Genomic DNA, 14,382 nt, shown 5'->3' with positions numbered 1-14,382 from the left:
TCCTTTGAAAGAAAACTGGTAATCATAAAGAATAAGTGCGAAAGGAAACCTGCTCTCCCCATAGACGTGTGTTGAACATGCTGAATTGCCTCACAGACTTATCCGTGATAAGTAAAGTAGGTAGTTCATCTCACTGTAATGTGTTTTTTTTCACGTTTTGAATTGTACTTATATATGATTCTGCTGAGCTCTTTCCAACTTGTCAGGAACATATTTAAAATACAGCTTATCTCAAGCGGTTATCAATAAAGCCTTTCTGACATTTGCAGAGGCATTTTTTTTTTATGTTGATGTTTTATTTTTATTTCCCACAGCTGAAAAAGCCATCTACTTCAGTTTAATGAGTACCATTTTCCAGCTTTGAAAGGAGAGGGAAAATTCTAAACAATTTAAAAATATTTCCTCCTTTTAACAAGAATGTTGAACGTCAAAGGCAGAAAACTTTTAGAATACACATACAGTAAGAAATACCTTATTCCATTGTAGAAGAAGCTTTCAAATTGTAATCAAACAACTCTTATTTTAGACAGTCATGACATATTGTACCTTTTTACCTAAAATCCAGTGTTCAAGCCCTAGATTTCAGGCAACTCCACATTTCTTTGTTGAAACTTCTAACATTCCAGTCCACTGAGCAGCTGCAATCATCCATCACAAAAATAATAAAACAAAGACAGGGTAGGGCGCTAAAACATATGAGGCGATCAAAGGTACATGATATATGAAATTTACTGCAAAAGACTTAAGTGTGCACCATGCACATCAACACCGTACATATGTTAAACATCATAATAGTTATATTCAGATGCTTATGTCATCTTTGAGATTTAGATGCCTTTCTAAACACAAAGTTGTATGTTTATCTCCTAATTGTCCTATTCATATATAACTCAGACTTTATAACAAAAGCATGACTAATTTTCTCCAGCTTTGTACAAACAAAGAAGCAACTTGTAAAAGCTGTGGGCGAAAAAAGGGATTTTTTGATAGAGAGAGAAACTGGCATGCCTGATACAAAGCATCTGCATCTGCCATTCAGACTGCTGTTTGAGAACCTGGAAGAGTGGATTTGGAGAACAAATAAGAAATGGAAAATTTTGAATTATTTTGTTTTATTTGTCATTTTCAGAACGCAACATTACAGACCACCTTCTAGAAGCACACATAAGGCTCCATGTCATTAAGCACTCTCTGAATAAGCTTTCCAACTCAGCAGTAATGATTCCAGTGAATTGCATGTCCTGAGTAAATTAATGCCTACTATTCATACTTGTTGAATTCTGATGTTCCATTATACATCATTCCTCAAAAAAAAAAAAAAAGTGCTAATGTTTAACTCAGATATGGTAGTGCTAACTTTTTAATCAGTTCCATTTCCTTCTCTCTTATAAACTCTCAAGATTTTTTATTTAAAATAAAATACCATTTATGGATGGAGATACATGACATTTTTCAGGGATCCCATTTCCTTCTGAGTCTTCTAAATTGCATGCAGGGCTCTATGAAAAAGGGGAGATAATATGAGGGTATGAAGGTTTATTTCAGACAAAACACAAAAAGAAGATTATATGCCAGACTGATGAAATCAACGTTGTTTATGGTTATCTGATTTCTATTTTTTTTGACATTTTGTTTTTAAAATGTTAGTTATTTAAAGATCATAAATTGCAGGGAATTAGTAACTCATATGTTAACTATCTGATTGGTGTCTAAAGAATATTGTTAGCAATGGGATAACGACAGGACCAACCAAGGTTTAGTAAAAGAATAATCATGCCTGGAAGTTATAGACCCATCAAAAGAGGTGATCAAGACATAAAAACATTGGATTGCTAAAAACAGAAATCAGACAAAACATAGAAGTGGAATTAAGAAATTTAACTAAGACATTAAATACAGGAACAATCTTCTAGGAAAGCAGTGCATCAACCATGACCTAGGGCCAATAACATCTGTCATTCTTTAAAAAAACCAACAACCTGACATAATCCAGGTATAAGTTTGGCCACCGCAGTAGTCTTCCCAGGCTTTAGAGTCTATGTGATACATATAAATCACACGTTCATAATCTATGAAGATATAAGTATGTTCTTCAGTGCCCTCAATATACTAGTAATGCAATTCTGCATACAACCAATTATTGTCATTCAGTGTTCTTCAAGAATTTTTTGCCTTCAGGAGTCAGAAAATTTGGAAATAGGGATAAATTTTTGTCCACAGCCAGATGACAGAAATGTTGCAGTCTTTTTTTTTTTTTTCTTTTTGAAGCAAAGTACAAAAATCACCTTGTACATTCCTCAACTATTTTTCATCAACTTTGTTGGCCAGTGCCAGTCTGTCACACTTACCACTTCAGGCACCCGAGTACCAAAATGCTTGGTTTAACTCAAGTTACATGGCTCCAAAGAGTACATGGGTGAAAGTTAACAATTTATGACATGCCATAGATTAGTATAGAAGATTTATTGGGTTCCTGTGGCCTTAAATACTCTAAAGTACAAAATATAAACTTGTACCTGTTGGCTTGTGTGGTTGCCCATATGAGTAAACTGACTTACAAGTTAAGTACTGGCATAGCTGGGGGACTCCAGAGACTCGCTAGATAAAATCATCAGTACACCTGAAGCCACTGTCAAAGTCCCTACTGGACTCAGTAAGCTCAATTTACTATATAAGTGGGAACCTCTCTGAGAGGTATTTATCTGGGTACTGAGTCCTGGCAGTCCCAGCTGCGGTTTCTTCCTTGCAGGAGTACTCAGAGCACCTCAGGGCCAAGCCTTTCACATAGCACTCAATGAACAACACCTTCGTTCACCAGAGAAGTTTGAGAGCTGTGTGAAAAAACTCCTCATGTAAATTGAAACCAGTGCAATTCATTTTTTGACTTCCAAAGAATGGAGAGAGTAAAAATGAAAAGAAATTCCCTTGTGTCTTTGCATGTGATCAAAACCTGTGATCAAAACCAGTTTTTGACAGTAAACACTGTCTCTCATTGGCAATCTGGGTAGGGAGAAGAGGTGGAAGATAATGGTCACAGTTCAAACTCTGTCTCAATGTTTCCCACATGATTGTTAACAGTAACCCAACTATTACCAGTATGATTAGCATAATTCCTTCAAAACGGGCAAACCTTTAATAAGTAGGAGGGTGTTTTAAGGTTAAAAGAAATCTCAAAACCGAGCAGCATCCCTATCACTCTGTTGTCCCCCGCCACACAACATACACACTCAGAGTCTTTTTTTCCCTCAGTATAGCAGTGGCTGAGACTCCCTGTGCCTCTCGTCTGCATAATCCCTGCTAACTTTTGCCAGGGACAAGCATCTGACAAACAGCAGCTTCTGGAAACGTGTAAAGAAAGAATCAAATGGAGACGGCAACAACCTTCAGGCCAGATCCTCAGCCAAGGCAGAGTTACCCCTAACAGACTGCTTAGGAATCTGACTTCCGGTGTCTGCTTATATTAAATCATTCAACACGAGAGAGAGAGAGATTTGGAGGAGACCTTTTCAATGCACAAGCCACAGTGCACCATATGTTATTTAATAATTCCTAGATGCCATTTATTTTAAGCAGTAGCCATTCAGAACTCTGGGTTTCCTGTAGCCCAACTCATAATTTATGGTTAAGAGCTCTTCTCATTCCTGTTCTTCTTTGTACCCCACTACTACATTATAATCTTATACCACTGCAGCGTGTAACCCTGCAGTACCACCCCCTTTCCAAATTCAGCCACCTGCCTCAAAATAAAGAAAAAAGGAGTAAAGAAAAAAGCATAAAGATAAAAGGATCCCCATTGTGAATAAGAAAGGATAACAAATCAAAGATCGGAAGGATTGGTGAGGAAAGGCACCATATTTAGCATCTGGAGCTTTTTCACTAGGAATATTGTGCTGGCAGATTCCTCTGCTGATCCCAGAGAGCTGCAGCTCTTGACGCAAGGTGAATGGAATCCAAGTAACTTACTTTCAATTAATAGGACTACAGAAGGTCATTACATTGAACTCTGCTGAGAAGTGAACCAGACTAAGGCTTGAAAAAAGCTGCGTTTCTGACCCTTACATTCTGATCTTTAAGCTGGAAAGGTAAATCATCTGGGTAACTAACTTTTAAATAGTGCATGAAGTGGATTGCACATATTCTCTTTCAGTTTTGCTGGCAACAGGATTTGATGTAATTGAAGATATTAGAAGAGATATGTAAGGAAAAGTATGGAGAATAACTATGAAAATGAACAGCTCAAAGCTCTTTTGAGACCGAAATGTTTAAAAAACAGGGGCATATTCTGACTCAGTGCAAATTTAAAGTCAGTGCACTCAACTTGGATTGATCCACATTTGCACTGGAGAGCGTGAAGGAGATCAAAACCTGGAACCGGAGATCACTGCAGTAATCCATTGCAGACACAGGCAGGATGACTTCCCTCGTTACTGTGGGCACAAGCTTATCATCATGTGAAATCGATCAGCTGCTCTATAAGAACATCATCTGAGTTCTTTGGCCTCTCTCCTTACCTTCAGTGAGGAGCAATTTCTACAGAAGAAAAGCTAAAAAAGAAGAAAGGCAGCAAAGCCACCTGGTTAAAGAATACATATAACCTACAACTGAAGGATGCCTCTTTTACGTATCTCTATTGTTTCATTTTAAAGAGGAAATAGTTTAAGATTATTTTTTTTTTAAATGGAAGTGTTTCTTTATTTCTTTTTATTTATTGAGATCACAAATATACAGTATTAAAATACATAGCACATTTGTCTTGTATATGCTTTTAATTGCATTATAACTATATTTAGTGGGTTTATATGTGTGTGTAGCTAACAAAGATCCAATTCTCAATGGTAACAAATGTGAAAAGAAAAACAAAAAACAAAACGAAACAAAGGCCAACTAATGCTAGTTCCAGAGAAAATTTGCAGACTCTGAACCATCAGTTTTCCATTTTAGTTACTTGCACAGGGCTAGGTAAAGGCTATTTATTTTATCATGGGATTCTTTTTTAATCGTTGTTTTTAAGTTTGGTATGGAGTGGAACGGCATATTTCATTGTCATTTTGTCTTAATGAAGGTGTGTTTCAGTTCTCCTCTGACTGCCTCCTCCTTCCGAAACACCTACACACATATTCACACACTCCTGAAAGAGGAAATCCTGCCTGAGTACTCAAGTCGTAATTCATCTCAAGAAAGGGGTGAGTGGGACTGAGAGTATTCTTTCACAAGAGGAAGAAAAACCTGATTAACTTTTTAGAGAAATTATTATCCTTGTATTTGTTGCAAGTTTAGGCAAAAGATTGTGAGCACCATATGACATTCAGGACATTGAGAGTCTAGAGCAGCCATCTCATGGAAATAATAGACACAAAAGCAGCAAAGGCTTGGCTGAGTTGTCTACACACAGCTGCTTACTCTAATTTGACATACCTGCATGTGGACACCTAAATCTAGGTGGCTTGATCTTGAATTTAATTTTACCCTTGCAGTTGTCTACAGGTGTGACAGATGCTTATTGTAGACACTTAGGCCACGATTCAGTTGTCTGTGATGACCACACATGGGATTTCTCAGGGTATCTGAGACGTCTGCACAGTAGGGACAGATATGACACAAAACCTGTGGGAGATTAGAGTCCTTCTGGGAGAGTAGCTGCAGGCATTCCAAATGGCACTGGATGCCTGTGTGTGGGCAACTGGACAACCTCCAACTCAGCTGCTCCACTGAGTCTCTCTGATGAAAAAGTATTTATTGTCTGAGTCAGTCACTTAATCTGATTTAGCCAATTCAATACTCCTCACAACTTCAAATTATACTAGGCCTTTGAACTCAAAGAATGGTGCCACCAGTCATAAAAATTATTAAGATCTAGACTCAGATCCAAATGTTTATGGCACCTGCATGTGTCCAGTCCAAGGTTTTGCTTCGGTCACGGAGAGAGGAAGCTGAGTCAGGTATAAATACTGGATCTGAACTGAGACTTTCCAAAGGGTAGATGAACTTCAGGTTTTGTTTCAGGTTTATTGTCGGTTTGATATCTTTTGTTCTGAAAATCAGTGGGTGGAGGCATTTGCACAAAGAGTCATGAACCGAAGGAGAATAACACAGCAAACACAGGGCATGTCTGCACTAGGTAACATACCGATGACATAGCACCTGCTGGCAAGCTCCGAGCTGTTGGATGCTAGGCAGATGCGCCAGCTTGCTCAAAGACAGTACAGAGGTCTTTGCACAACACTCCACCATGTGAGGTAGACATGCCTCTTGGGGGAAAATTTTCAGCAGATATAAATAGCTTTTGTGAACGGCTGGTGAGTTTTGTATCCAAGGGATTTGGAGTTCTAAAATGTAAGTTTTAAAACAAAGAAATGGTAGGAGACACATTCTTTCTCTGCCTTTTGCTCTTTTTTTCTGCATTGTGAGGTGAATATAAAGGGATATATACTCAGACAACTCAAGAAGAGTTTATAAGCAGAAATTCACATATTAATCTAGAAATATTTCCCTGCAAATCAGCTTTAGATTTGGAAATCTGGGAGTTAGATGGGTCATTACCTTGACATATAACCTGTAATTTCTCTGCTATTGTTTTAAATCTTGTATCTGTTACTTAAGGAAAACTCTTCCACTATGGTTTACTAAATGCATTGAAACATTTAACTTTTGTAAATATATATGCATTCTTTAAATGGGAAACTCTGGATTTTCACACGTGAAAACTGAATATTAGGCACCTAAATAAAAGGAAATGGCCTGTTTCAAAGGCATTAATTACCATAAACATGTTATATAGTAGATTAAAATTTAATTTATATTTGACATATTTGGCTTGGAATGTTATTTACTTCTTAACAGACACAATTTTTACACACGTTTATATTGAAAATACATGGAAATAATTTTATTTAAAATCATAATTTACTATCAGAATGTATCAGTGTGTTAAAATCAAGACAGACTATATCATTTTTTAGGCTATTGATGACAATTTTTGTGCAAAGGCTAATGTTCATGAAGGAAATTATTTATTCATTAGACATAACATTTTCTTACCCACAATAGTTTATTCTGGCATTGGTTCTGCCAGTAGTGGTACACATGCAGAACTTACTTAAGACCGAGAAACTACCCACTGAAATATGTGCATGGAATTATTTCAGTTGAATTTCTGCTACTCTATTAATTTGGATGATACTACTCAGGGAAAACAAACAGCATGATGACTGAAATCCACTTACCTTTTGTGTTAAGAAGTAGGATTTTTGATACATGCCTGGTAATACTTAATTTTGGCAAGGAATGTCAGCAAGGCAGATCTTGCTACGAAACAATTACTAGTCACTTCTTGTGGGAGAATGGTAGGAGAGGTGATCCTTGGGAAATAAGTCTTAAGAAAAAAATACTATTCCCCTCAGTAAATGAAAAATTTTGGTAAGAAAAAGAGTATCAGGTGAATTCCATGCACACAATTTATAACATCACTTAGTATCATAGAATAGAGTCATAGAACCACCTAGGTTGCAAGGGACCTTTAAGACCATTGAGTTCAACCATAAACCTAACACTGCCAAAACCACCTGAGGTTTTAGGTGGTTTTAGGGACTGAACCATGTCCCTAAGCACCACATCTACCTATCTTTTAGATACCTCCAGGGATGATAATTCCACTGCTTCCCTGGGCAGCCTATTCCAGTGTTTGATAACCATTTCAGTGAAGAAATTTTTCATAATATCCAATCTAAACCTCCCCTGGCACAATTTGAGGCCATTTCCTCTTGTTCTAATTTCCTGTTGCTTGGGAGAAGAGACCAATCCCTGCCTCTCTACATCCTCCTTTCAGGTAGTTGTAGTGATAAGGTCTCCCCTCAGCCTCCTTTTCTGCAGACTAAACAACCACAACTCCCTCAGCCACTCCTCATAAGATTTGTGCTCTAGACCCCTCACCAGCTTTGTTGCCCTTCTCTGGACATGCTTGATTGACCTTTAGTTTTCTTTCCTTTTCTACTAAGAGATGTAGTTTCCTTAATGTAGGATGACAACATTTTAAGACTTCAAAAATTAAAACATTAAGTCTCCTTTTAATAACATTTGCAATCATCAGCATAGGAGCAGCCTGTACCACAAATGAACTTCAAAAGTGGAAAACCAAAGTAGCTTAAACAGTACTAGTCTTTCTCTAATTTGTGCCAAGAGAACTGAGTTTAAATAAGGACCATTATAAAGTATTAATAAATCAGGACAATACAAAATTAGGAATTTAATGTTAAATAAGGAGGAGATTATTTCATGCTATTTATTTCTTTTTGTCAAGCTTTGGTTTTGCCCTCATCTTTTGAAACAATTCCTAAAAGTAGTGTTCTGACCATCACTCTTAGTATCTGAAACAAAGTACTAACGAACATGATTAGTCAATATTGTGATGAAGTTCCTTTGACTTTAGTCATTACATGCAAAAAAAAGATGCAGACAAAGTGTTAAATCTGACTCATGGTTTTAAATTTTACTAAATCTAGGTTTAACCAGGAATTTGTATTTTATCCTATTTTCTTGGCCAGAAAATTTGTTACAGGTGCAGACCGTGGCTCAGTAGGATTCTCCCTTCATTCAATTTTACAGGAGGTCTCTTAATTTATTCATAAATTTACCTTTACACAATATCTTCCAGTGATAAAGCCACCTTTTTATCCATCGGAATGAAAAACACTTATTTACCTTGAAACAAAATATGACTTTGCCTTTTTGCTCTATAATCCCGAAATAAGTTTTGGTGTTTGGTGCTCTTCAATCTTATTCCACCTATACAAGACTCTAATTTATAAGGGGTTTCGTGATGTGCACAAAATAATGTTTTATTGACAATTAAGCATTTAAATTCATAGAATCATAGAATACCTGGTTGGAAGGGACCTCAAGGATCATCTGGTCCAATCTTTCTTGTCAAAAGCACAGTCCAGGCAAGATGGCCCAGCACCCTGTCTACCTGAATCTTAAAAGTGTCCAATAATGGGGAATCCACCACTTCCCTGGGGAGATTATTCCAATGGCTGACTGTTCACATTGTGAAAAATTTTCCTCTTGTGTCCAATCAGAATGTCCCCAGCAGTAACTTGTACCCATTACCCCTCATCTTTTCTATATGAATCCTTGTAAAAAGGGAATCTCCATCTTCTTTGTAACCACTCTTTAAATACTGTAACAAGGTGATAAGGTCTCCCCTAAGCCTTCTTTTCTCATGGCTGAAAAAAACTAATTCTCTCAGCCTTTCCTCATACGGCAGCCTTCCCAGTCCTTTGATCAACTCTTTGGCCCTTCTGTGGACCCTCTCCAGCTTGTCCACATCTTTTTTGTATAGCAGGGACCAAAACTGAACACTGTATTCCAGGTGTGGCCTGCCAAGTGCTGAATTGAGTGGGAAAATTACTTCTTTATTTCTGCTGGTGATGCCCTTGTTGATGCAACCCAGCACGCTGTTGGCTTTCTTTGCCGCAGCAGTACTCTGTTCGCTCATATTGAGCTTGCTGTCCCCCAGGTCCCTTTCCACAGAGCTGCACCCCAGCCAGGTACACCCCAGCCTGTGTTGCACTCATAGATTATGCTTTCCCAGCTGCAAGACCTTACGCTTGTCCTTGTTGAACTTCATAAGGTTCTTGTTAGTGTGCTCTTCCAGCCTATCCAGGTCTTCCTGCAGGGTGGTTCTCTCTTCCGAAGTGTCCACTTACCCACTCAGTTTGGTGTCATCAGCAAACTTTGTCAGGGTACATTTGATCGCATCATTCAGATCACTTATGATCACAAAATATTTTAAGATAAAAGATACCCACAGGCCAGTCTTAGTTGTTGTTACAGCTTGTTTCCCAAGATGATGTGACCTTTCTCTTCTTTTGAATGTTATGTATCTATTTGTTTAATAACACTAAATCCCTGCTACACTGCATTACAGAAACTTGAAGAATTAACATTGTCTCAATTCAGGTTTCTCTGGTGATATCAAAAAACTAAAAGATATAAAAGTATGTAAATTACCTAACATTGGATGTTCTGATTCTCAAAATTACTGCATTATCATGTCTTTAGTACTTATGGGCATCCCAAAAATCCAAAGAAAAACATGTTCCAGTGCAGTGTACTCTGTTTACTTCTTTATAACTTCATTCTTCTGTCCTATTTTTCCCATCTGTAAAAAAAGAATTATAAAATTCGTTTCATTTTAAAGCACTATCTATATGGCCCAGGAATTACATTAAACAGTAAATACTAACTTCAACAATTTTAGCAAGTCATAATACCTTCCACACTTTCTTTACTTACTATTGCCAATTTTTCTTTTCCTTCTCAATTATATCAGTATTTTTATAACACTATCCAAGCGCTCTAAATTGCAGGTCTTATATACTAAATGGAGCAAGGTATTTGCAAAAAGTGAAGGCAGAGCAGGTGTTTAGTAGCTTGAAAAATCAGACAGCCACAAGTGGGATGAGCAAAATCTTTATTATTCCCATTTTATGGACCAAAAGCTGAGGTCAAAAGGATTAAATTATTTGCTTAACATTCACAAAGTTTTGCTAAAAAAGCTGAAAAAAGGGATGTTCACAGCCACCTTTAAAGAACCAAACATCTTTGTTATCTTACTGACATGCCAAAGATATTTTCCAGGAACAGTCAAAACTTTCTCATTTCAGTAATTCTGCCTTAAAACAGAGGGAAGATTCCTCTTTTTATAAAGCACTAAAATTATCTATAATAAAATCCATATCAGACATCTTATATGAACCAGAGGACATGTTTTATTACTATTATTATTTTCTATAGCACACTGAGGAAAAATAAGAGAATAAAGAAAGAAACTGAGGCTACAGCCTGCTGAATAGGCAGTGCATTAATCCTACATAATCTCCCATTCAGTAGAGGATTTATACTGATTACACTGACAGAGATGCTGAATGGATATCATATAGAGTAAAGGAGGAAAAGAAGATACCAGAATAACATAGTAGAAACCTGAAGGAGATTTCATATGCACTGATCATGAGTTTACCACTCCCTCGCTGCTTTCCTCCTGGCTAAATCTTGTTAGTAAATTAAATTGTATGAGGAATCATTCCCTGGCTTTGAAATCATACTAATATCCGGTCATTCACCCAGTTACTTCTCTGAAGTGACCCCTAGCATGCTTTTGTCCTCAGAGAAGCAGGACTATCAAACTATTTCCAGGTACCTTTCAGAAGTTAGCATGGGGTGGGGACAATTGCTAACAGGCAATTTGCATGCGGACAGTGATTATGACTTTGTAGTGTAATAAGACAGTGTTTAAGATATTGTTCTTACGTTTGCCTCACCGTGTCTGAAAGGAAATAGCAGTTTAACCATCAGATGTTAGAATGAGTGGTCAATGTGAGCTCATGATCAATTATTTTCAATGAAATATCTGTGAACACTGCATGTGGTAGCATTAATAAGGTGTCTGTATGTACTTAGTTGTTGAGTATTTCAGAGTACAGCTGAAAGACAGGGAAGCGAAAAACATCTGACCTTCTGAAAATCTTGGTACACCAAGCAGCCTCTTTTGGGGTCTAAAAACAATCATTTCTCTTGGCTTTACTCCTACTGTCCTTGGACCGTAATGTTCAGCTGTTCTCTGGGTTAAACCAAAGACTGTTTTCCCATTAAGTCAGGACTCTTTAGTCTAGTCATTCCCTGGCTTCTACTAGTAACAATGAATAAATTGAGTTACCATTTCCATGGAATCTCATGAATTCAATTCACTATCCCTGTGGAAGAGGAAAAGATAATACAGTAGTTCTACATAAATGGCCCAAGACATTAGTTTAAAGACATTATTTCGTTTATTGGTACTCTGAGACTCCTTTATACTTACATACAATGATACAAGCCTGCAACTGTTATCAAATACTATTTGTCCCACTTTTCTGTGTGCATAAGCATCATTTCTCCTTTTGAAAAGAAAATACCTTCTTGGTTACCTTTATATTTACAAGCTTCTTAGTTTTTAATCTCATCTGGAAACAGGACCTTAATCCAGTTTAGTAGTGACAAGGATCCTGAGGGTTTAACTGAAACATTATAGAGAAAGGAAAGAAAGAAAGAAAGAAAGAAAAAATCTTAATCATAGAAGCATTTTTGTAGTAAATACTGAATCCTGACAAGTTCTAGCAGGATTTGTACATCCAATATCTCTATGTAGCATAAGCATAAGGGTTATATTCTACACATTCTGAAGGCATTAGCATCCGAAAAATTCCACTTTGATTTAAAGTGAAAATATTAGTTGGCCTATAGTAGGGTGACTGACCTAAATCAAATCTAATTGTATGCACTTAGAGCAGCTTGAGTCTAAATTATCTACGCTGTACTGCACCAAAAGGCACTAAAAAAAAAGGGTTTAGAAGCATTTAGTTTTACTCTCTCACATTTTAAATCTGCAATTTACATGTAAAGCTTTGCTGTGAATAATATCAGACAAATGAAGAATTAAGAGCAGGATGGAAAAGAATACTTGGTTTCTTGTGATTTTATATGGATAATTTTAAATTACTCTGAAACATTGCCACAGATGGTCTTCTGAAATGGCTAGTTGCTGTTTTCCTATACTCTTTTTATTTGCTGTTGTACTTGTTCTTTTATTGAGTAATAGCTCACAAGTGTGATAGGCAATTGACTGAATTGATTATTAGCATAGAACAGAGGTTTTTAACTCTAAAATGTTGTCACTAATGGGATAATATATGTTTATTTTTTACTTTTAATGTTAGTGGGTTCATGTTCATGAAAAATACTGACACACATTAATATTTAAACAACCAAGACACTAAGATAATAATTAAGAAACTTTGTTGGCAAAGTACGATATGAAATAGGCTATTTGTGTGGCAGATTTCTAGTGGCTTTCAAAAGTCAGAAGCCCTGGAAGTAGGTAAGAATATCTGTAGCTGTACTTTCTGTCTCCTTCCTATCGTTCCTTTGCCTTTCCTTTTCTTTTACTCTTTCACACATATACATTTATTTCTATATAACTTCTTCTTCAATGTATGATTAGATATTTTTTCTTTTAAGCAGGTATATGGAGAGGCAAAGCTTTCAAATGTATACATAGATACATATAAGTGCACATGCATCCTTATTCATCTCTATTAATATTTTCATACATACACAAATCGAAACAAGGAGAGGAACTGAGGTCTTGCTCCTCACTGGGAAATTTAAAGAATGTATTCATCTCCTCAGAAGTGACTTAAGGCCTTGCAGTCATCCCAAATCATAAATGTTCCCTCTAGTTTGAAGAAATCAAGAGAAGTAACTACACTGAGAATTAAAAAAAACATTATAATGAATCAGATAATGAAACTAAATAAAAAACATGATGACTCTTTTTAAATCTTAGCAATGTTGCAATAATGCAATGAGTTGTGTTTATTGCATAGCTGAATTAAAATAAAAACATCCCTTTCGGTGGTTAAAATGGAAGTTTAGCTTCTTAAGAAAAAAAAGCATGTCATTTCTGAAGTTGAAGGAAGTGACAAGTTATGCTTATTGTTTTAAAGACAAGTGTTTCTGCCTAGAGAGGGTAGTAGATGTACCCATCAGCTTTCGTAATAATACCAATTGCATAACAGATTTGTTATTTAATTGAAAATATTTGATACATTGTATTAAAACCACAAAGCATGGTGTCAAAAAAAAGTATTTTGGAACATAATTATAGCTTTACCGACATTTGGAATTTTTAAAATGTGAAATCCAAGCTAATGCAGAACACCTACACACATCTTTTAATACATATTTTAAGTGTTAAAAAGGTGGTTGTGTGCTTTGTTCCAATGTTAGTTTCAGCTGAATTTATTTACAAAGTTCTTATTCTAGTTTCTTTTCCATCCCTGAATACAGTGGCAAAATCACTTAATAGGTGAAAAATATTTTCATTATGGTCTAGTAATGTAAGCAGGCATTTTAGGTGGCTTATGTGACTCTCCCGTCCAAAACAGAGAGACAGATTTTATTTCTATAGCCCTAGGCAAAACTGAAAGGAATGAAGGAGGACAGGTCCATAAGGCAACCAACATGGCTACATCAGATGAAACACCGTGATTTGGAAGCCTGTGCCTGTGTGCCTGGGCAAAGTCGAACAGGAGGAAGGCCAGCAGAGGTGGGAGGAAGTAAAGCTCCCACACCTCTGCCTGCTCAGCCCACTCCCTGCATGAGGAAATTTACTCCCTCCTTTCCTTTTCCATCTCTGGTTTACATAATAGCATTGCAGGTAATTAACATAAGTCAGTTTAAAATGCATTTACTTAGGGTGATACAAATGCTGAGGCAGATCATCTCATTTTAGTCTAACTCTTTTAAGAATTAATTTTTATTTGGGTTAAGTTTGAGGAACCC

This window comes from Rissa tridactyla, chromosome 3, assembly GCF_028500815.1.
Source record: "Rissa tridactyla isolate bRisTri1 chromosome 3, bRisTri1.patW.cur.20221130, whole genome shotgun sequence".
In the NCBI taxonomy this organism is placed as follows: domain Eukaryota; kingdom Metazoa; phylum Chordata; class Aves; order Charadriiformes; family Laridae; genus Rissa; species Rissa tridactyla.
This window is presented reverse-complemented; position numbering follows the sequence as displayed.